This window comes from Artemia franciscana, unplaced genomic scaffold (assembly GCF_032884065.1).
Source record: "Artemia franciscana unplaced genomic scaffold, ASM3288406v1 PGA_scaffold_89, whole genome shotgun sequence".
Lineage (NCBI taxonomy): Eukaryota > Metazoa > Arthropoda > Branchiopoda > Anostraca > Artemiidae > Artemia > Artemia franciscana.
This window is the reverse complement of record NW_027062717.1, coordinates 216,779-241,308: the sequence shown is the minus strand read 5'-3', so window position 1 is coordinate 241,308 and position 24,530 is coordinate 216,779. Positions and strand designations below refer to the sequence as shown.

The following is a 24,530-nucleotide window of genomic DNA, read 5'->3' as shown; positions in this document are numbered from 1 at the left end:
GTTTTCCAGAAAAAAGAAAATTGTAACAAAAAATGGTTATTAGTGTTATTAGTGATTAAAAACGGAAGAGAATGCCAAAAATTGGCAAGAAATTTTTAAATTTAGAATTAAGAGCCATATTTTTCCGTTGCATTTTTTTTGGGGGGGAGGGGGGAATGTCTTTTGGGATGTCACTCTCCTTGCCCTTTTCCAACTTTTTGTACGAATTTTATGGAAAAATTCAATGCTACAAAAAAAAAACTTGAGTTATAAGACGTGTGTAAGAAATTAATTAATTTAAATAATACTGGATTTTTGTTAAAATAGTAAGATAATAGATAAGATAATATTTATTTTCAAAAGGCTATCACAATTCTAATAGAGCTGACTTCGCTTCATATGTCTAAAAAGAAAAAAACAAAACAAAGAAAAAAATAATTAAGTAGGGTAAAAGTAGAAGAAACGCCAATCAAGCGTAAAAATCATCAATAAATTTTAATGCAAAAGAAAAAGAAAGAAAAATACAAGTACAAAAACTAAAATGAACTTTATATGGTTAATGGCAAAAACGGAAACAGAAAAGATGGGGGATAAAACAAAATGAAAGGCTAGAAGAAAAACATTGGCGACTTTGTATTCTAAGTCAAATACTGTAGAATAAAAAAAAAACACTTAAAATCAAGTCAAATTAACTATCAAAATGAAACATTTACAATTAAAAAAAGGATTGTGCCGAAGACAAGGTCAAAAATGAAATAGAGCATAAATAAGTATCAAAAATGGTCAAAATAAAAGTAACCAAAGATAAAACTCTCGTATGATTATTTTGAGCATACATCAACAACTAAAATAAGGCTCGAAAGAGTTAATTTTGGTGCAGGACATAGTTAAGGAACTATTAAGGCGCTCCAGAATAAATGGGATAAAACTTTTTTGGAACCTCTCAGTAACGGTATTGAGAATACGTTGGAATTGCCGAAGAAGCTAAGTGGGAGAGTCGCCGTCTAATAGGGTCATGAATATTGCGAAAGATATCCTCAGTACGAAGATTAGATATTGTGGATTTAGAAAAACGCAAACAAATTTGTTCTCTCCTTTCTTTTGACGTGGTAATGCGTGAGGATTTAAGGAGGAAGGAGTATGGAATTTAGCTCTCCTTGTAGATGATCCTGAGCGAACGCTTTTGGACCGACTCAATTTTGCCGCCAAGTTCACTTGAAAGTTGTGAATGCCCGACTGGACATGCATATTCCAATAGCGGCCTGATAAATGATGAATAAACACGGAGGGAATGCATTTTAGGGAAATGAAATTTGTTTAACAGTTTTAACATAGATAATGAAACATTTGCTTGTTTAACAATATTTGAAACATGCATTTCCCACTTACGATTATTTGAAATTGTGATACCAAGGAGTTTAACTTGTTTCACAAGTAGTTCGGCTTGGTTAAGGTCAAGGAAAACGGGAGTTGATTTCAAGAAATTTACCGTCATTATTTTTGATTTAGTGGAGTTTACTTTCACATTTAGATTCTTAGCTTCATCCGAAACATGGATTAGTATTTCAAGGGGATCCCTTTTAATATTCCTGTGACATAATTGAGAGATTGACAAGTCATCCACGTATATCCATCTTTGGGGGAATTCCTTACCAATATCGTTAATCATAACTAAATAGAAATAAAAGTGGTCCCAACAAGGTTCCTTGAGGAATTCCACAATATATAGGGGAAATTCCACAATAATATCATAGAAAATATTTTTGGATTTTACAACTGGAGATCTATTGGAAAGAAACAATATAACAATACTTACTAAGAGAGAATCAAGTTCAAAGTTAACCAGTAGTGGACGATAATGGTTGGTATGGTCAACTGGGTCAAAAGATTTTTCGAAATCAACTAAGACAAGGTTTAGCCAAACACAAGGTAATGGGTGGTGGAAGTTTTCTTTAAATTACCAAACTGTTGGACGTCAATACGAAGAAAAAAATTGAACTTTAAGCCAGTTACAGAGGAAACCTTCATAAAGTTTGAAAAAAACTGAAGTGAATGTAATGGGATGTATGTTGGTAAAAGTCAGACTGGTGGATTTTTTGGGACAGGTGTTATAAAACAGTTTCCAGCAACTTGGGAATTTTCCAAATTTTGCGATGTTGATGAAAATATTTGATAAAGGCTCAGCAATTTTGTCTGAAAAGGCTTTAATTAAGTCAAGTGGGATGTCCAAAGTACAAGTACTTGATTTTCTAAGCTTTAGAATTTTATTTATAGCATCAGAGGGAGAAACTAGAGGGAATGAGGTATTGAGAGGAATAGTTGGACTTGAGCCAGTAAAGGAGGGAGACTTTGAGCGATGGAAGCAAGGTACAAGTTCAAATCGTTGGCAGTCTTATTAGGGTGTTCAGGGAGATGAAAATTAACTTCGAAAGGACTTTTCCAGTACATCTCTTTATTTTTTATGTACTATTGCTTGAGTTTGTTTGAATATAAATTTTTGACTTTACTTATATAATAATCAGAAGCTGTTTTTCTGTTATTTTTTTTTTAGGATCTTCTTTAGACTCTTAGCCTCAGTAAAATACGGTTTCTTTTATCTTATTAGCTTTTTTTAATATCAGCAACATTTGGCTTTACCTGTAAAACATGTTTTCGTCTTTTTCCTCAGGAAAGCGGGACTCATAATTACTCCTGAATACATTTTGGAAGGACAAAGCCTTGCAGTCAATGTCATTTGTTGATACACAGTGGACCAATTTTCAGGAGTAATCCAAGAGCCAAAATTGTAGAGTCCTGAGTCAATAAGAGGTCTATAAACGGTTTCAGTAATAAAAAACGACTGTTTAACTTTAGCCAGCGGAAATAGGAGAAGGCTGAAGTGGTAACTACCCCCTTGAGGAGGCAGAGTGGATATGGGTTTGTAAAAGTTCGAAAGATGGGTGTAAATTAAATCGAGGGTAGTATTGCCTTTGGTAGTAGGGACTTTTATAATCTATTTTAAATTGAAAGAATCACATGTAGATTCAAGTTTTAAATCGTCAGAGAAATTCCTGCGTTTGGGTATTTTGATAGTACAAAGTCAGCACTTGCATGTAATTTTTCGATAAAATTTATTTTGTCAGTGGATCTCTGATTAGGGGAGTAATAAAAGCGAAACAGGACAATTAAATTGAAAGGACGCGGCAAAACTTTAGTTGAACACACATCCACATAATCTCACCAAAGGGAGCAAGACACGGAATTGAGATTTCACTAGGGCACAAGTCATTAAGGACAAGGAATATAATTCCCCCACTTTTTCACTCAGAGGGTGCTTTTCGGGTTCGAGTTTAATAAACTGAGACAAATTTTTAATGTTTAACTTTGGCAAATTTTAAGTGTGTGCTTCAGTAATAGCGGTTAAATCTGATCTATATATTCTAGAATGGCTGTCAAATTTATTTATTTTTTCAAAGTCAAGGCTCTCAGTGTTGCTCAACGAAAGTGTGGGGAATTGAAAACGACTTGTGAAGGTACCATTTTTACACTTTACTTTGTTTATATTACAGATGAGGTCAAGGGTTCTAGTGGAATTCGTTTCAGGGGTTAAGCTTGTGTAGTCTGAACAAGGGACTGGGGGATTATATTCATTTTTCTTTCATACGCAGTGCCATATTGTATTTCAGGCATCAAATTTTACTGCAAATTTTACTTCGTTTCAGTAAGAAAAATACCACTTTTCAGTCGATGTCACGGCTTTACGATGCCGGTCGAGTGACAACACTGCGCACTCGGCTAGAATACATGTGTGCTGGAATAAAATCGCAGTTAATACCCCCTATTAATCTTATTACCTTATCTTACCTTATTAAGCTGTAATTAATTTAACCTTATCTTACCTTAATAAGCTCTTATTAATTTAACCTTATCTTACCGTATTAATCTCAAACTAATTTTACCTTATCTTACCTTATTAAGCTCTAATTAACTTAACCTTATCTTACCTTAATAAGCTCTTATTAATTTAACCTTATCTTACCGTATTAATCTCAAACTAATATTACCTTATCTTACCTTATTAATCTTTGATTAATTTTACCGTATCTTACCTTATTTACCTCGAAGTAATTTTACCTTATCTTACCTTATTAGACTCTCATTAATTTTACCTTATCTTACCTTATTAATCTCTAAATAATTTTTTTTAACTCTTATAGCTCGTTGGTCACTTTTTAGAAGAGGAATGTATAAACCCAACATTCATAATTGATCATCCCCAAGTTATGAGCCCACTAGCAAAGTTTCATAGATCTGAAAATGGCTTAACTGAACGATTTGAGCTTTTTGTTAGCAAGAAGGAAATTTGTAACGCTTACACGGAATTAAATGATCCTTTTGTACAACGAGAAAGATTTGCTCAGCAGGCTAGGCTAATTAACTTCTTTCTTTAATATCAACTCGTTGCCAACTATCATTCAACTAGAATCCACTATTTCAATAATTTCCTCATTAATACCCTTAGTGTTAGTAGTTGTAGTAATAGTGGTAGCAGTAGCGGTACTAATAGTATGATTAGAAGTAGTAGCAATAGGATGCAAATGTTGTCTTTTGGTTAGTTCAACATCCCACACAGCAAGCCTTGTAAGTTGTCAATTTTACACACCAAACCGTTCCTAAGATATTGCTGATACGCCCTTTGGACAACCTTCGTACAGACGGCGTGTTGTGTGAAAAAGTACTTTTATTGTTCAGATTAACAACATAAACATTATTGTTTCATAGGATCTGGTATGGTTAAGGATTCTGTTATTAATATTCTCCTTTGTATATGATTAAATAAAAAAAACAAGTTTTTTCAACTGAAAGTAAGGAGTGACATCAAAACTTAAAACGCACAGAAATTACTTCGTATATGAAAGAGGCTGCTTCCTCATCAACGCCCCGCTCTTTACGCTAAAGTTTGACTCTTTCTCTCAATTCTTCTTTCTAAAACAGTAAAAAACTTTAGCGTAAAGAGCGGGGCGTTGATGAGGAAGCAGCCTCTTTCATATACGAAGTAATTTCTGTGCGTTTTAAGTTTTGATGTCACTCCTTACTTTCAGTTGAAAAAACTTGTTTTTTTTATTTAATTTCTGAACGTTTTTGAATCAATGCATGTTTTGATTTTGGCTCTCCGCAGAGGAATGATCAAAACGAAATTTGCATATTTTTTTTTTGGCTCAATGTTTTTCTCATAATTTTGATCGAATGATTTTGAGAAAAAAAGAGCGGGGGACGAAGCCTAGTTGCCCCCCGATTTTTTGGTTAATTAAAAAGGCAACTAGAACTTTTAATTTTTTACGAATCTTTTTATTGGTAAAAGATTTACGTAACTTATAAATTAGCTTACGTAAAGAACTTTTGTATTCTCATGTTTTTATTACATATATGAGGGGATTCGCCCCATCGTCAGTACCTCGCTTTTTACACTAAAGCTTAAATTTTATCCCAATTCATTAAGAATGACCCCCTGAATCACAAAAGCCGTAGAATAAGTAGTTGAAATTACCGAAAATACTTTAGCGTAAAGAGCGAGGTATTAGAAGGAGGTGAGCCCCTCATATGGGTAATAATTTCTGTTTGTTTTAAGTTTTATTGCTGTTCCTTACTTCCAGCTGAAAAAGCTTTTTCACTTTTATTTTTTAATTGTTTTTTTTTTTTTTAATAATGCTAGTAAATCCTGCTCTCCCTTCATGGAAATTTTCTTCTCCCATTACAAATTCTCGACGGAAAGTTCCCCCAGCATATCCCCCTCTTCTCAACCCCTCCCCAAAACCAAAAAAATCCTCCTGAAAACGCCTGTATACTTCCCAATAACCATTACTATATGTAAGCACAGGTCAAAGTTTGTAACTTGTTGCCCCTCCCACGGGGACTGTGGGGGAGTAAGTCGTCCCCAAAGACATAGTTATAAGGTTTTTCGACTACGCTGAATAAAATGGCTATCTCAGAATTTTGATCCGTAGACTTTGGGAAAATAATTAGCGTGGGAGGGGGCCTAGGTGCCCTCCAATTTTTTTGGTCACTTAAAAAGGGCACTAGAACTTTTCATTTCCGTTAGAATGAGCCCTCTTGCAACATTCTAGGACAACTGGGTCGATACGATCACCCCTGGGGAAAAAAAAAAAAAAACAAAAAAACAAAAAAACAAAAAAACAAATAAACACGCATCCGTGATCTGCCTTCTGGCAAAAAATGCAAAATTGCACATTTTTGTAGATAGGAGCTCAAAACTTCTACAGTAGGGTTCTCTGATACGCTGAATCTGATGGTGTGATTTTCGTTAAGTTTCTATGATTTTTAGGGGGCGTTTCCCCCTATTTTCTAAAATAACGCAAATTTTCTCAGGCTCGTAACTTTTGATGGGTAAAACTAAACTTGATGAAACTTATATATTTAAAACCAGCATTAAAATGCGATTCTTTTGATGTAGCTATTGGTATCAAAATTTCATTTTTTAGAGTTTTGGTTACTATTGAGCCGGGTCGCTCCTTACTACAGTTCGTTACCACGAACTGTTTGATGCTTCTTGCGGCGGCCGAAGCCCCTGGTCGCTGACTATGGTGGCAAGATACTAAGGAATGTTTAAGAATTATTAACATTTGCTTTTAACTGAAATGGTTATGTTTGAAATTTGTGATCCGTTCAGAAACCAGAATTTTTTTAAGTAATTCCAGAATTTTCGTTTTTGTGAATTATGCCTGAGCATGGCATCATGCCAATAAGCATGTGAGGGCTGAAGGCCAGAGCGAATCAACATTTCTTTGGACCAATTGTGGCGAAACATAAGATGCAGGCTTTTTCAGCTAACGTCAATATTATACTAAGCTTAATACGCTCTAAGTGTCAATACAAATTTATTTGTTCTTTTCAGTAATCGTGGTAATGATTGTATTTTTTTTCTTCTTTTACGTTATTTGAAATAAAATAAATAGCTCGAAATAAAGATTGTGTTCAGTAATGCGTAAATTACCTTCTGGCCTTTAGAAGGCACACGATGTGTTATCCTTACGCCTCTTTGAGGCTGCTGTTTATTTTGCGTTTGACACGGTTATTTATTGTAATTTATCATTATTTATTTTTAGTTATTTTTATAGGTTATTTATTGCATTTCCTATTCCTTTTTGAGTTTCATCTATTTATGGATAATGATTTATGGTAGCCTTTCTCTTGGAAAATTATTTGAATTTATTCCTGTTCGGCTTTGGTTTTTTGTAGCTCTTTACTTTTCTTCTACAAAGTTATTTTGTGAATTGTTTTTTTAATAACTTTCAATGAAATATTTTGAAGACAAACAAACGGGTTAAGCATAAACAGATGAGAGCTTTACAAAATATTATTTTTATTGTTGTGTGTTTTTTTTTTCAACTAATGAACGAACTTTAATCTCAAAATTTAAGAATTAAGCAAATTCACTATCCAGGGAACTTGAATTCAGAGACATGCACGGCTACCACAGAGCCAGATTTCAAGAAAAAGTCTGGAATGTTGACAAATCAGAAAAATATTAGAAATTTTGAGAAAATTTCGGCTTTTTCTCTATTTAGATAAGCCGACTACTTCAAATAGACATTTATGCGCTTTTGAAAATTTGTTTAATATTGTTTTTCTTTATTTCCTTCATATAGACCTAATTTATTAACTAGCTTTATTAACTTTGCTTTTATTTTACTTTTATTTTGTTATTTTGTCTGATTTGTTTATTGCGAGTTCTTAAGAAATTAAAGAAGAAGTAGGGGTATTCACAAACATTACTGACAATCGGTTTTTTTTTTTTGCAATATCACTTGAAGCTGTCTCTTTTTGTTTATGTTATTCCAAATTTGCAAGAAAAACAGAAACAAAAGTTGCAATCGTTATTATTCAGATGATAAAAAGGGATGAAGCAAGCCAACTTTTAAGGTGTTTTGGCAAAACATCCCTATGAAGCTAAGGAAGAAGCTATTGCTTAATGTCTTCTGTAGTATGGAGCTTAATTTTTTCTTTAACATAAAGTACTGTATCAAGTCAGTTTTTGTCTACTTAGTCAGGTTTCTGTCAGATTTTCCGACCGTTAAAGTCAGATTTTCTTCTGAATTTCTTCGGTTGAAGCCCTATGTATATTTTATAATGTATAATATATTGCTCATTTTTAGAGTAAGAAGTATTCCACTCCCATTCGAAGAGAAGATAAGCATTGATTTCATTTCCCCATTTTTTTGGGCTCAAATATAAGGAAAAGACTCTCGTCTGGCTATTTCGGCTTTCAAATCTAAAAATATTAAATATTCTATTCGGTTGGAACTTTGAGTTATTTATTCATGGCTCAAATTTTGCCCTTCGTTCATCTATATTTTTTTTTTCATTTATCCAATGCATATTTCTTAGGACAAAGCTGATGGAGACGATGAAGCGCAAATGGTAGATGCAAATTTCTGTTCGGCCTTGGAATATGGCCTTCCCCCATCTGGTGGCTGGGGTATGGGTATTGACAGGGTTGCCATGTTCTTAACGAATTCAAACAATATTAAGGTAAGATACTAGCTTTCTTACTTTTTTGTGCATGCAATACCTAGATGTTTATTAGATTATTATCTTGGCATGAAATGTGGTTACGGTTATTTTTTATGATAAATAAACTATTCACTTAAGTTTAGTAAAACTAAACAATGTAGACATTAGAACTAAACAATGTGGTCAATAACGAAAGTTAACAACGTAGACAATGTCTTTGTATGTAAAACTTTCATGATCTAATAGTAAAGTTAAAATAAAGAGCAGCCGAGGTAGTATTCTATCTTAGTGGCTTATCATGCTAATAGGGAAGTATTCCTCAAAGTTCATCCTTGAGCCTTCTTTTAGGATTAGGAACCGTTTTTGCATTGTGTCATATCTATGGGGCGCGACCAGTAAACTTGTAGCTGATACACCATTGGGAGAAGAGTCGATTACATCAGCAGCGAAAGTATTCATAAGCAGCACTGTGATACCATCTGGTCCTGGTGCTTTGTCTCACTTAAGGGATTCCCTTACAGTTTTCATATTTGAACATATGACAGTAAATCTGCCATAAGGTCTCTGACCTTATGGCTCAGACCTAAATATGGGAGTTGACTGGGGGCCAAGACCAGTAACAGTTAGTTTTGTCACCAATTGTGGATTTAATGTGTCTTTAAAGTGTTTCCTTTACCATTGGTGTCTTATTTTCATTTCTTTAATTACATTTACTAGTTATTGTTTACTAGCTGATTTGAAAAGTCTTAACGAGGAACAGTGAGGCTTATTGCAAAGGATTTTATGGCTCAAAATTTTTTCTTCTTTTATTGGCTTAAAACGTTGCTCAGGTTTAGTTGTAATTGGATTATAGAAAGGATTTTCTTTAGAACGTCTTATCCTCTCTTAATGTATAAATATTAATTTAATTTGCTTACGAAATAACGTCACAGGTGTGCTACCTCGGAACTCTTCTGGAACTCAGTTTTGAAATTCTTTCACTTCTTGCCTTTCTTGTTTCTCACTCAACTCTCTTTTTCAAATGTTGGGTGGGTCCTTCAACTGCTGTGATAGGAATTCTTGTTGTAATGTGACATCTCATGGGACATTTTCTTTGTGACGTTTCATTACAATAAGGAGGATTATATCTTTGGTTAACCAAGTCTTATTGTCGTGGAACTTTTCTGCCTGGGACTTCATTTGCAGTCTCATTACGGAGATGGTGCATTCAGCCAGATGGCTAATTCTTTAGTTGTACGAGGAGAGGCTCAATTCAGAATATCTTTGATTATTGTAGACAGATGTGTAATGCCCCTGTTCACGCCAGAATATTCAGTTCTTTCGCAGTTGTCCTAAAATACGATCCTGTCATGATGTTATAACGCATGTTATAACCCAAGCTGTAAATAATTTGAAAAAGTTTGAACTTTCTGATATATTAAAACACATGCACAAAGAACGATAAAAAAGGAAACTCGTATGCTGATGGACTTCGGTGGAATGTCAAACATATGAAACACTAAAAGGACTAAAACATCTCTCTCTTCCGGGAAGAGTTTATCAAAAGGTGTACATAGTCTCTTTTAATACTGCTTGTGAATCATGTAGCAATTCACAAGAAATTGCAGGCTTGTTTTATTGCACTTTGTTACTTTTAAACCAGGACTTGAATACATGCTTAAAAGTTTTTAAATAACAATAATATTTACTGCAGTGGTAGCAGTATGCATTCCTTGAATTTTTAATGTCATCCCCGCTTACAGTTCCTTGTATGTATGCGTCAGTTACTCTAGCTGTAGGATTATTTTATTTTTGTTTAGACCAGGGTACTTCGTATCGAAGGAGTTGACGTAGAAACTTGAAAAAGGGGCTCTTTTGATTGGAAATTGAAAGGGCTAGTGCCCTTTTTAATAGTCGGAAGTGATTGGAGGGCAACTAACCCCCTTCCATCCTCCACCATTTCCCAAACACTTCCAATAAAAATTGTGAGATAGCCATTTTGTTCAACGTAATTGAAAGGACTGGAAATTATGTACTTGAGGATGACCCCCCCCCATTCCTCAGGGCAAGGTCTGATATGCCCCGGGGTTATATAAGGTATATATACGGAAAGGGTGTTTGTATAAACTTTGGAGGGGTCTAATTTGATTGGAAATCAGATGGTATAATGCCCTTATTAAGATTAAGGGTGATCAGAGGGTGGATAACCCCCCCCCCCTCATACACCTCAGATTTTTCCCGGAATGCGTCTGGTAAATAGTTTAGATGGCCATCTGTTGGCTTAGAAACTTCGAAAAGAGCTCATTCAATTGTAAAATGAAAGGGCTAGTACTCTTTTTAATAGTCGAAAGTCACTGGAGGGTAACTAACCCCCCTCCCACGCCCATCATGTCCTTAAACACATCGAATCAAAATTTTGAAATAACCATTTTGTTCAACGTAATTGAAGGTCCAGAAATTATGTCTGGGTATGGCAACTCCCCTACAGTCCTACAGTAAACTTAGTGACAAAATTGAGTCGGTCCAAAAGCGTTCGCTCAGGATCATTTACAAAGAAGGCAAAAATCAATACTCCTTCCTTCTTAAAGCTGCACCTATTACCACCTTAAATGAAAGAAGGGAAAAAATTTGCCTGCTTTTCGCTAAATCAGTCATTTCCAATCCCCGTACTGAGGACTTACTCCTTGATTTTCACAATTCCATTAGACTCCGACTCCCCCGGTCAGCCTCCTTAGCAATAAAAGTTTTATCCCCTTTACTTAATAATAATTTGTGATTATGTACTTGCCAAATTCCCTTTTCCTCTATTGCCGTTCTTATTTTTGATTAAATAAAAAAAAACAAGTTTTTTCAACTGAAAGTAAGGAGTGACATCAAAACTTAAAACGCACAGAAATTACTTCGTATAAGAAAGAGGCTGCTTCCTCATCAACGCCCCGCTCTTTACGCTAAAGTTTGACTCTTTCTCTCAATTTTTCTTTCTAAAACAGTAAAAAACTTTAGCGTAAAGAGCGGGGCGTTGATGAGGAAGCAGCCTCTTTCTTATACGAAGTAATTTCTGTGCGTTTTAAGTTTTGATGTCACTCCTTACTTTCAGTTGAAAAAACTTGTTTTTTTTTTATTTAATTTCTGAACGTTTTTGAATCAATGCATGTTTTGACTTTGGCTCTCCGCAGAGGAATAATCAAAACGAAATTTGCATATTTTTTTTTTGGCTCAATGGCTTTCTCATAATTTTGATCGAATGATTTTGAGAAAAAAAGAGCGGGGGACGAAGCCTAGTTGCCCCCCGATTTTTTGGTTAATTAAAAAGGCAACTAGAACTTTTAATTTTTTACGAATCTTTTTATTGGTAAAAGATTTACGTAACTTATAAATTAGCTTACGTAAAGAACTTTTGTATTCTCATGTTTTTATTACATATATGAGGGGATTCGCCCCATCGTCAGTACCTCGCTCTTTACACTAAAGCTTAAATTTAGTCCCAATTCATTAAGAATGACCCCCTGAATCACAAAAGCCGTAGAATAAGTAGTTGAAATTACCGAAAATACTTTAGCGTAAAGAGCGAGGTATTAGAAGGAGGTGAGCCCCTCATATGGGTAATAATTTCTGTTTGTTTTAAGTTTTATTGCTGTTCCTTACTTCCAGCTGAAAAAGCTTTTTCACTTTTATTTTGTAATTGTTTTTTTTTAAATAATGCTAGTAAATCCTGCTCTCCCTTCATGGAAATTTTCTTCTCCCATTACAAATTCTCGAAGGAAAGTTCCCCCAGCATATCCCCCTCTTCTCAACCCCTCCCCCAAACCAAAAAAATCCTCCTGAAAACGCCTGTATACTTCCCAATAACCATTACTATATGTAAGCACAGGTCAAAGTTTGTAACTTGTTGCCCCTCCCACGGGGACTGTGGGGGAGTAAGTCGTCCCCAAAGACATAGTTATAAGGTTTTTCGACTACGCTGAATAAAATGGCTATCTCTGAATTTTGATCCGTTGACTTTGGGAAAATAATTAGCGTGGGAGGGGGCCTAGGTGCCCTCCAATTTTTTTGGTCACTTAAAAAGGGCACTAGAACTTTTCATTTCCGTTAGAATGAGCCCTCTTGCAACATTCTAGGACAACTGGGTCGATACGATCACCCCTGGGAAAAAAAAAACAAAAAAAAACAAAAAAACAAAAAAACAAATAAACACGCATCCGTGATCTGCCTTCTGGCAAAAAATGCAAAATTCCACATTTTTGTAGATAGGAACTCGAAACTACTACAGTAGGGTTCTCTGATACGCTGAATCTGATGGTGTGATTTTCGTTAAGATTCTATGACTTTTAGGGGGCGTTTCCCCCTGTTTTCTAAAATAACGCAAATTTTCTCAGGCTCGTAACTTTTGATGGGCAAGACTAAACTTGATGCAACTTATATATTTAAAACCAGCATTAAAATGCGATTCTTTTGATGTAGCTATTGGTATCAAAATTCCATTTTTTAGCGTTTTGGTTACTATTGAGCCGGGTCGCTCCTTACTACAGTTCGTTACCACGAACTGTTTGATTTATTGTAATGTTTTTGTAATTTAATTGTCAAGCTTACTGATTTGCCCTTTATCTTTGATGATTTTGCCTTTTTAATTTCTTTTTAATATTAAATGTTTTACTTAGTGTACTGATTTGAATTTTTTTTCTTAACTTTTACTGACATATAAAGCGAATTTGGCTCTATAGAGCTTGTAGTTTTTTGAAAATAAATATCAAACAGTTCGTGGTAACGAACTGTAGTAAGGAGCGATCCGGCTCAATAGTAACCAAAACTCTAAAAAATTGAATTTTGATATCAATAGCTACATCAAAAGAATCGCATTTTAATGCTGATTTTAAATATATAATTTTCACCAAGTTTAGTCTTACCCATCAAAAGTTAAGAGCCTGAGAAAATTTGCCTTATTTAGGAAAATAGGGGTAAACACCCCCTAAAAGTCGTAGGATCTTAACGAAAATGACACCATCAGATTCAGCGTATCAGAGAACCCTACTGTAGAAGTTTCAAGCTCCTATCTACAAAAATGTGGAATTTTGAATTTTTTGCCAGAAGACAAATCACGGGTGCGTGTTTATTTGTTTGTTTTTTTTTTTTTTTTTTTTTTTTTTCTTTTCCCCAGGGATCATCGTATCGACCAAGTGGTCCTAGAATGTCGCAAGAGGGCTCATTCTAACGGAAATGAAAAGTTCTAGTGCCCTTTTTAAGTGACCAAAAAAATTGGAGGGCACCTAGGCCCCCTCCCACGCTCATTTTTTCTCCAAAGTCAACAGATCAAAATTTTGAGATAGCCATTTTGTTCCGCATAGTCAAAAACCATAATAACTATGTCTTTGGGAATTACTTACTCCCCCAAAGTCCCTGGGGGTGGGGCTGCAACTTACAAACTTCGACCAGTGTTTACATATAATAATGGTTATTGGGAAGTGTACAGTCGGTTTCAGGGGATTTTTTTTTGGTTTTGGGGATGGGGTTGAGGGGAGGGGGCTATGTGGGAGGATCTTTCCATGGAGAAATGTGTCATGGGGGAACAGAAATTCCATGAAAAGGGCGCAGGATTTTCTAAAATTACTATAAAAAAACAATGAAAAAATAAACATGGAAAATTTTTTTTCAATTGAAAGTAAAGAGTAGCAGTTTTAAGTTGAAACTTAAAACGAACAGAGATTATTACGCATGTGAGGGGTTCTAAAAATACTTTAGCATAAAGAGCGAGGTATTTAGGAGGAGATAAATACCTCGCTCTTTATGCTATAGTATTTTTAGTAATTTCAACTATTCATTCTACGGCCTTTCTGATTCAGGGGTCATTCTTAAAGAATTGGGACAAAACTTGCGATTTAGTGTAAAGAACGAGGTATTAACGAGGGTACAAACCCTCTCATATACATAATAAAAATTAAAGAATATAAAAGTTTGTTACGTAAGATAATTCTTAAGTTACGTATATTTTTTACTAATAGAAAAATTCGTTAAAAATAAAAATTTATAGTTGCCTTTTTATGTAACCGAAAAATTGCATGGCAACTAGGCCTCCTTTCCCATCCTTTATTTCTCAAAATCGTCTGATCAAAACTAAGAGAAAGCCATTTAGCCAAAAAAGGAATTAATATGCAAATTTCATTTTAATAATTTATGTGTGGAGAGCCAAAATCAAACATGCATTAATTCAAAAACGTTCAGAAATTACATAAAAAAACTAGTTTTTTTAACTGAAAGTAAGGAGCGACATTAAAACTTAAAACGAACAGAAATTACTCCGTATATGAAATGGGTTGTCCCCTCCGCAATCCCTCGCTCTTTACGCTAAAGTTTGACTCTTTGCCACAATTCTGCTTTTTAATACAATTAAAAGCTTTAGCGTAAAGAGCGAGGGATTGCGGAGGGGACAACCCATTTCATATACGGAGTAATTTCTGTTCGTTTTAAGTTTTAATGTCGCTCCTTACTTTCAGTTAAAAAAACTAGTTTTTTTTTATGTAATCTTATCCTAAAATCAATACATGTCGCAAGTTACCACCGTAATGCAATGTCATACGTCAATATAAATCAGTGAGCAATCAATGCAATAAAGACAAAAAGCCTGCCTTTTCCTTCCAGATCAACTATTCCCATACACGAATGTATGAGCAAGTTTTACCTCAAAAGTGCTTGCACTCGGTCTCTGACTTCTTTTGAACAATAAATTAATTTATTTAAAAAACATAATAAGTTATTTAGCTTCGACTCAGGAGCATAGCTTGTGTGAGCCGAAAAGCAAAACAAAGAAGGGAAAAAATAAAATAAAAACCAAACAAAGATGATAATGTAAAAAAGAAAGTGAAAAAACACAAATCATAGAGACACTAAATCAAAATGAATTTGAAAATTAATATGAGAGGGAAATTTCTATATGTTGTAAAGGTTAATATTTTTAAGGGACGAGAAGCTCTCGAGAAACTATTAAATTTAATTCAATTCAATTATTAATTAAAAAAAAAATGAAGACGGTATTATAAAAACAAAAAAAGACTAGCACAGTGAATAAAGTACAGAGACCCTAAATCAAAATAAATCTGGAATTAATACAGGAGTTAATTTCAAAATGTTATAAGAATTATGTATTTTAAAGGACGAGAAGCTCTCGAGTTTTTTTTTGACGTCTTGGGAAAGGAATTCCAAAGCATGATAGAAGTGAAAATTGGGAATTGGCAAGCAAAGCTAGTGTTCCGGTGGGGCTGGAGAAACTGGTTTGAGTGTGAGCAGAGGGGGCATCCAGGATTCAGAGAGGAGCAAGGAGTTTAAAAGTGTAAGAGGTTATCGGGTAAAACTCCGTGACGAGTAGTGTGTGCAAGTCTTGGGTTAGCAAGCTTAATCAGACTTGCAACTTCAGTTAATCCAGTAGTTGTATATAGATCAGAGGTAGGATTCCATCGAGGAAGCCTGAAAGCAGCTTTAACCGCTTTATTTTGTGCTATTTTTAATGCTTGGAAATAAGACACGCTTGTATTTCCCCAAACTTTCCGACAGTAAATAACACGGTAGAATAAAAGCATTATGCATCATTAGTAGTCTCATAGTGAAAAAAAAGCTATTAGCTTAGTAGAGGATAGCTACTTGGCGAGAGAGAACAGAAATGAGACAATTGACATGTTGTTTAAATGTAAGGCCAGAGTCCAAGTAAACGCCAAGGAATTTCGTCATCTCTGTCTGAGGAAGTTTTGTATTATTGGTAAAAATTAAGGTCCTGTTGGGTTATCTTGCGATTATTCTGGAAGAGAATGAACGAACTTTAATGGGCATTCAGTACAATGCAATTAATGTTACACCAGTTTTGCACACTTTTTAGCACCTCATTTGTTTTAGGTGGAATCAGCATTTATAAAAATGTTAATATCGTCAGCGAAGATTACAAGGCGTATGAGAGGCTCAGTATTGCGCATAAGATCATGAATGAATATCATGAGCAAAAGTGCCCCAAATCTTTGGGGCACACCAGATAGGACGGCGATTGAGTTGAATTTGCTTTCCTTACAGCCACGTATTATTTCCCTTGGGATAGATATGATACAAACCAAGTATGAGGCAGTCCAAAGATATTGAAATTATTTAAGTTTTTTTTATCGGTATTTGGTGCAAAACAGAAAAGTCCAGGATGGAAGTCCAGATTTGGACTTTTCTGGTTCAGAAAAGTCCAAGAATTGGCCAACGACCAGCAAACCCTGATCGATTATTTCAAGAATAATGAAATACAGAGATCGTGACTGGAGATTTACATCAAATTTATTTTCCAAATCTGTCCTCCTTTTATATGTAATTGCATTACTGATGTATAGTGTGATACCCCCAGAACACTTGGTTACTCGGCGGGAAACGTGTTATCACGTCAAATTGAGGGAGATCATATTGAGAGTAATCATTGAAATTAGACAGCAATGTTTCATTAAGGCTGACAAAACCAAATGGTATATTAGGTACATTGAGCGGGTCCACCAAAAGCTCCCATCTATCATGAAGGCTCTGTATATTTTGACAGTAGATAAAGAAAGATGTAGAGGAGTAAAGAGATGGAAGTAACTGGCCAGAATATGTGGCAGGAGGTAGATAAGAGCACCTTAAGTTACGAACAGCCTCTCAAAGAGGATCAGCAGAAGCAGTTCCATCTCCAGGGTCTTTGAAGGTTTAATTCAGCAGTAGAGATTTGTCCTTAAGAGAAGAAAAACCTTGCGACGCATCAGCCATCCGAGGAAGCAAAGTCGAAGTGTGGACTGTAAAATGTAGAGTCAAAACACAAATTCAAAGTGTAATGAGTCAAGTAAGTAGTCAATCTACACTGCTGAGTGCTGTTGGCTGCAATCCAATAGGACAAGCCAATGAATATGCGGAAAAATAGCAGGCACTGTGTACTAGTTGTCAAGAAAGAACAATTATATTGTACGCTCGAAAGAGCAGATTCAGTGTGTAATCAGGGTGCAAACTAAAAGTCTAATGAGTGTTAGCAGTAAATCGGTACCGCCATGCTGACAGCCAACTTATTTGATATGGTATTATGGTTACAGGCATTTTATTATTTTGAGCATACGTAATTATAACACAAGATGATAAAGGTTGAAGTTGTGCAGAATGGTACAATGAGAACATATAAGGAGCATATAACAAACATAGAAAGAACATACAAAGAATACACAGAAAGCATTCGAAACATAGGGTCAAAACTGACCTATTAAAACAATGTGTAGAAGAGTAGCCACAAATATACCAATAATACAACATAACTGCGTAAAAAAATAAAAATAAAATAAAATACGACCAGACACATGGTACACGACAAACAAGAAGAAAGAAAAATAAAGCACTGAGACCTACATTAAGCATGATTAGTGTTGAGATTATCAGGAACAGATGCTCCAGCACAATCAATATCACCTTTAGTCGCTATCTTACTGGGACTGTTATGATCAGTTTTGATAAATATGTTTCCACATACTAAACAAGAATTTTCTAAGCCCAGCTTAGTCTTAGCATAGGAAAGAAGATTGAGCCTGTTCTTAGTCAGGGATTCATTAACTGAAATTTGCATACCCTTCAAATTCTTTCTGTTTTTCAAAATGGTTGATCGTAGCTTCAGGTTGGAGAAAATAATGACGATGGGACGAGCGGTAGTTTTAGTTTTCCGACCAATCCTGTGAGCTGAGATAATGTCATCAGCTACTAGTGGGATTTGCCGGAAATTTCGAGCTACAAAACTCAAGAAATTCGTTTTCTGTATTTTCCGGGATCGAAACGTCTTCGTCAAGTCGAAAAACCGTAATCTGATTATTTAGAAAACTCTGTTCAATACTGTAGTTCTGAGAAATTAATATGTCCTCTAGGTTCACGATAGTAGTCAAAAGGACCTATCAAAGGACTTATCAAATTTGGTCCTATCAAAATGACCTAAATCTGCAATGGCTCAGGCATACGTAAATATATCAGAAATTATTACGCGTGTGGAGTCCGATATTTTCAGCCCTCGTGGTGAAGTCGAAAATCCAGACCTACTAAGAGGAGAAATAGTAAAGAGTATTATTGATTATAAGCCGTCATGGTTGCTTTCAACTCAATCAAACGAGGAAATTAAAATCCTCCGAAACTAAAAAAAAATATACATAAAAATACAGTAATTACAAGAGCGGACAAAGAAAACATAGTTGTGATTATGGATTCTGCAGATTACCAAAAGAAAGTAAATACCCTTTTATTGGATAAAAATACTAACAAAGAAATAAAAACTGATCCTACTGATAAATACACCCAGCAGTTGAGAAAAAAATTTGAAATTTTAAGAGACAAAAGACTAATCACCCCTCAAATGTACAAAAAAATTTACCCCAAAGGTTGTTCAGCCCCAAAATTTTATGCTCTACCCAAAATCCATAGGAAGGATACTTCGTTACGTCCTGTCCTTGCATTTCATAGTTCTCCAACTACAGGTGTAGGAAGGTTCTTAGCCATATTTTACAAGCCTCTTCTAACCACGCAGAAATCTTATATAAAAAAATTTCATAGACCGTGTTGAGAAGCTGAAAAATCAAAGTGTAACAGAAAAAACTATCCTATCTAGTTTTGATGCAGTTTCCATGTACACTTCATGCAATGTCCATAAATTTGAACAGGCCTTACAAAGAAAATTAGAGGGAAATTCTGCTTGGTCAGATTATGAAACCTTGGAAATTGACACAGTAATGACGTTTGTACGTCTTTGCAACAAGTTCTCTTTGTATTTTATGTCCCGAGAAAAACTTTTCCTTCAGGTCAAAGGTCTACCCATGGGCACTATTTTGTCTACTTTTTTGGCAAATATTTACATGGATTTCTGCTTTTATTTATCTGCTTTGTTTCGTTGATGATATTCTTACTGTTTGGGAAAATGATCAGGACTCTCTAAAAAAAATTTTGGCATATTTGAACTCTTTTGATTCGAATCTTCAATTAAAAATAGAACTGGAAGATTCAGGAAAGCTCCCTTTCTTTAATGATTTGATTATAAAAAATACTCCTAGCCTTGAATTTTCTATATATAGAAAGTCGTCCCATAATGACCGGTATCTACATTTCTCGTCAAATCACCCTCCTTCTGTGAAAAGAGGGATAGTAATTTCTTTAGTCGATAGGGTTTTAAGAATTTGTTCATGTAGTCATGTAAAATCTGAGTTAGATTACGTTAAAGATATTCTATTCTGCAATGGCTACCCAATCAACCTCATTGAAAACTTAATAGATAGAGGATTAAAAAAGGTAAAACAGGAAAATAGGGAGCCCGGCCCCCTTGATTCAGTTATACCAGCTATTGAGAACAATACTTTAACTACTGTAACCATACGTCTCAAAACTCAGCGATAAACTTGGAAAAATTGTAAAAAAAAAAACTATATTCTCTCTGTTTCTTTCAAAACTGAACAAAAATTTGAACGTTTTTTTCTACTCGGGGAAAGGATAAAACTGACCCTATACTAGACAGTGGTGTCTACAGAGTCCCGTGTTCATGTGGAAATTTTACATTGGTAGGACCCATCAACAACTAGGGGAACGATTGCATGATCACAAAATTTCAATAGATAAGTCCCTGAGATTTGAAAATAAAAATGACAACTTTGATGTAGCTCTGGTCCAGCATATATATGAAAATCCTGACCATTTAGTTCTTTTTGAAGAGGCAACTTTAATATCTACCGTAAATAGCCTACCGCAATCTTTTAAAGAGGCAATTGAGATAAAAAAAATATATATAACATAAATTTGGCTATAAATAGAGACACTCGAGATATTTCCTTAAGCCCAATTTATAACAACTTAATGTTAAAAGACTCTATCAGTGTTTTCGTCAAGTCTAACTTAAGACAACCTGTCTGCATATCTAATGAAAACCGAAATTGTAGACAGGCAAATTCGGTTGCAAGGCAAAGATTACTTATTAAGTCTAATTGGTAACTTCTCTTTCATTGATCTCAGGTTGGTTTTGTTTTTGATTTTGTGTCTTTGATTCTGTTTTGTTGTTGTTGTTTTTTTTTTTTGTTTGATTTTTCCTTTTTCTGTTTTTCTTTTTTGAGCACTGAGGACGACTTGGCGGAGGTCCTTGTCGAAATATTTGCTTGATTTTCGTCTTTCATATTTTGCTACTGGCCGATATTCTTCGTTTTTTAACCTATTTGTTTTTTTCTCTTTTCATTTATTATTCCTTTCTTGATTTCGTACGTCATGCGTAGCTAGTATGGTTTCAGAACGAATTTACGTGAAGCTTACGAGGAACTATTGCCTAGCAGTGGCAACCAGCACATTAAGATGAGACCCAGAACCTGAATTAACAATTCTTGTACTTTGATACTTCTACAACTACATGTTTTGTAAATTCATAAATTAGGCTAAAAGCAATTTTAAACAAACAGATAAAAACAAAAAGTGGTATTTTTTCATTCCCTTAACAATATGGGTGTATCTAACCTTCTCACAGTTTCACAGAATAGCAAAAAATTACTATTTATCACGCCCTAAGAGCAAAATTGTCCTACTGGTTGAAAATAATCCAAGGAAATTGCGATTAAAGATTTTGAATATTACTTTAAACACTCGATGGTTCAGTTTGAAAAATTGTGTTTACTCCATTTTTTTTTGTTGGGTTGTTAAGGGTAGTAGAAACAAATAAGCGAATAAAATTATGTTGCTCATATGACCTTAGGAAAAGTACTGACGTTTTGTTTGTGATGAAATGGAATTTTCTGGTCTTGCGAAAGAGAGGGTCATGCCATTGTCTATCTAATTACAGACAGTATTATTTTCTGTTAACTATTGCTATTTCTTGCTTGATTGGTCAAGTATGAATAATTTTTTCTATTTTAAGACGTAGGTATTAAAAAGTGCAATGTACTCGTGTTCTTTTGCCTCAGTTGCTGAGAAACAGAATATGCAATTGATATCTTGCTATTTCTAATTGGTCATTCGACAGAGCTTTAAAAATAACCTGAGTGAAAGATCCCAAAATTTGTTTTTTGTGGAATAGAGAAATTTCGCTCTCAGGTGGCTATATGCTCGACTGGCTGCATTAGCTTCAAAATTAGTATTAACTTTGTTAATATTGTTTGTTTTCAAGACAACAGATAAGCTCATTGAATTTTCCGGTAACGTTGGATGTTTATTTGGAATATATTTTTTTCTTTTATTTTCAGGAAGTGCTGTTTTTCCCTGCAATGAAGCCCGAAGATAATAAACCAAAGGAACATTCTCAAGAGAACGGCCAACTGTAGGAAAAAAATCTCAATTCCTAATGTTTTGCTTATTGTCACGGGAATAAAGAGCTGATATTTCCATATTTACCTTTTTTTTAAAAAAAAATGATATATTTAAAAATTCAAGCTATTAAATTTTTTGAAATTTTTACTTGTGATTTACGAACTCATCAATTCGTGTGCTTCTATTTTCCTTCTTTTTATATTAATATATTTGCTTTTATACTTTTTATATACCTAACATCTGGTGACATTTGGAATGCTTTTAAGCTTTCCAATAAGAGCAGCTAAAGTAAATTGCATTGGCAAAATGTCCGAAATATATAAATTCCAAAATGAAGTAGGACCAAAAATGGGGTTAGAAAATAAGTAACAGTGAAAATCAAAACGTGTTGAAATGAAAATGATAGCGATGAGAATTAAAATGATGATTCTTTGGATTCACCTGAACTATCAAATAGGATACGATCAAGAGAACACCCCTAACAAATTAAATTTACAACGGACGAAAATCAGCAGCCTGGACAATCAAATGAGACAAGTTCCAGACAACGAAAATTTATAAGTATTAGAAATAATAATTCATTGGAAGAAAAACAAGTTTTTTGTCTCACCATCTGAACAATTAACAAAACTACAACCTGGACCGTCGTATAAAACTATACCAATAAGGGCAGCTAAAGTAAAGGGTATTGGCAAATTGTCTGAAGCAATGAAAATGAGTTTTCGTTAAAAACAAAGGTTCGGCATTTTTTTTTTTTATACTGGCAAAAGACAAGCGAAGGCATTAAAGGTCCAATAACACAAAAACATAATTTTGCAAAGGCGCTATTTCTAATTAAGGTTCTAATTAACATTTAAAATGTTGAAGGGGTTGATTGATGAAAATGAAGCACAGATAAATGTGATTAGAAAAATAGTGAAAGTGAGAATGGCAAGAGCTAAAGAGAAAGACATGGAATAAACGACAGCATTGTATCACATTGAAATATAAATGAAATTTTGAACTGTGATCTTCAGTGGGAAACTTGAAAAGATGCATTTATTGTCTATAACTCATTAAAAAATTAATTAAGATGACGTATGAATTTAAACTACTAAAAGATAAGGCGTGGAAAAAACTTTCTATGATAGAGATGAACAAAAATGAACAGTCAAATCTACAGTCGGAAAACAAGGAATAGCCATGACTGGCAATAAAGTCGATCTAATAGTTCATGAATTTAAGAAGAATATAGTATTTTTCACAGGGTTACTGTATCGAACCCATGGTGACGTCATGTCATCAAGAAAGGGATCAAAATGTCTGCGGTTGGAAGACAAGCGACAGTGATAATTCAGATATAAAAGCGTGCCGAGTGCTGGGGCCCGGTGGCGAACCAACCGTGCTCCCGGTGCTATATATATATATATATATATATATATATATATATATATATATATATATATATATATATATATATATATATATATATATAAGGTCATATATATATAAGACCAAAGCAATATCCAACTTACAGGACATGTAACAATGACGAGTAGAACCAATTGAAAATAAAAGTGAAGAACAAAGAGATAATGGTTTTAGATATACCAGAGCAAGAACAAAGAACTGCGGTTAGAAGATAAGCGGCAGCGAGAATCACAAGCGATGGCGAGAAAGTGAGTATCAGAATGTGTCGAAAATGAAGTAAGAACAAACAATTGAGCTGCTAGAAGACTAGCAACAAAGAAAATCATAATGAGTCAAAAATGAAAATGAAGAGACAAGAAATATTCCGTTACAAGAACAACGCCGTTTCAATCTTCAACGCCAACAAAATTGGGCAAAAAACGAACTGCAATCTTACTAAGATGCCAAGAACTATGCAGCCATTTATTTCGAGGTTGCTACTTATGTAAAAAACTACCACATGCCGAGTTCCGAGGCCCGGTGGCTTTATAGTTTTTGTTCTTAAAATAAGATATTGACATTTTTTCCACAAAAACAATCTAAAAAGTCACAACTTTAAGGAAGAATTTGTATTTTTCTAAGGGTGGTTCTTTTAAAACTATGGTGACGTCATAACATCAAGAAGATACTCACATTGTCTCTTGTTAGAGGACAAGTCTTTCGTGAGGTAGTGCCAAGGATCCGGCCTTGAAATCGACTACATAGTTTTGTTTTTCTTAAAACTGGTATTTTGACTTTGCTGTCCATGATAATAATTTAAATAGGTCAAAACTTTAAGGAAGAATTTTTATTTTTTCCCTGGGTGGCTTTTCAAACTTGCCGAGAGAACAAATGAATAGCTTATACCGTCACATGTGTCAAAACCAATTAGAGCAGATAAGGTAAAAAAGTCGAAGGATCGGGTAACAAAACCCCTAGGGTCAACACAACACCCCTTGGGGAAGTGTTGTATGACCCCTTGGGTCATACAAGGTTTTTTTGTGACGGTTTTTAGAATAGTTCAAAGATCAGATAAGCCCCCCCCCCCCGACCACTCAAAAACTTATTAACGATATTCTATTCCAATACCTAAGGGAGCTGAGCGCTGGTCTTTCTTACATGACCCCCCAAAATACAAAAAAAATCATTAACGATATTTTATTCCAAAAATTATGGGATCTCACCCCTGGTCGTCCTTGGCCCTCCCCCTCCCCCCCCAAAAAAAATAGCGATTTTTTATTCCAAAGCTTGTGGGAGCTGACCTCTCGTCCTCAAGGGTCCAATACCCCCCCCCCAGAAAAAAAATCTGTCAATAATAAATCATGGAAGCTGTCCCCGGGTCCTCCATCAATGGC

General features: G+C 34.7%; 1 long non-coding RNA gene across 1 annotated transcript; it reads left to right on the top strand.

Annotated features, from left to right (window-relative positions):
- The first annotated feature begins 4,491 nt into the window (after positions 1-4,491).
- LOC136042245 (uncharacterized) lies at positions 4,492-21,817 on the top strand. The gene is made up of 3 exons (XR_010621210.1): positions 4,492-4,599; positions 8,365-8,508; positions 21,684-21,817. It is a non-coding gene; the product is annotated as an uncharacterized LOC136042245 (long non-coding RNA).
- The last annotated feature ends 2,713 nt before the right edge of the window (positions 21,818-24,530 follow it).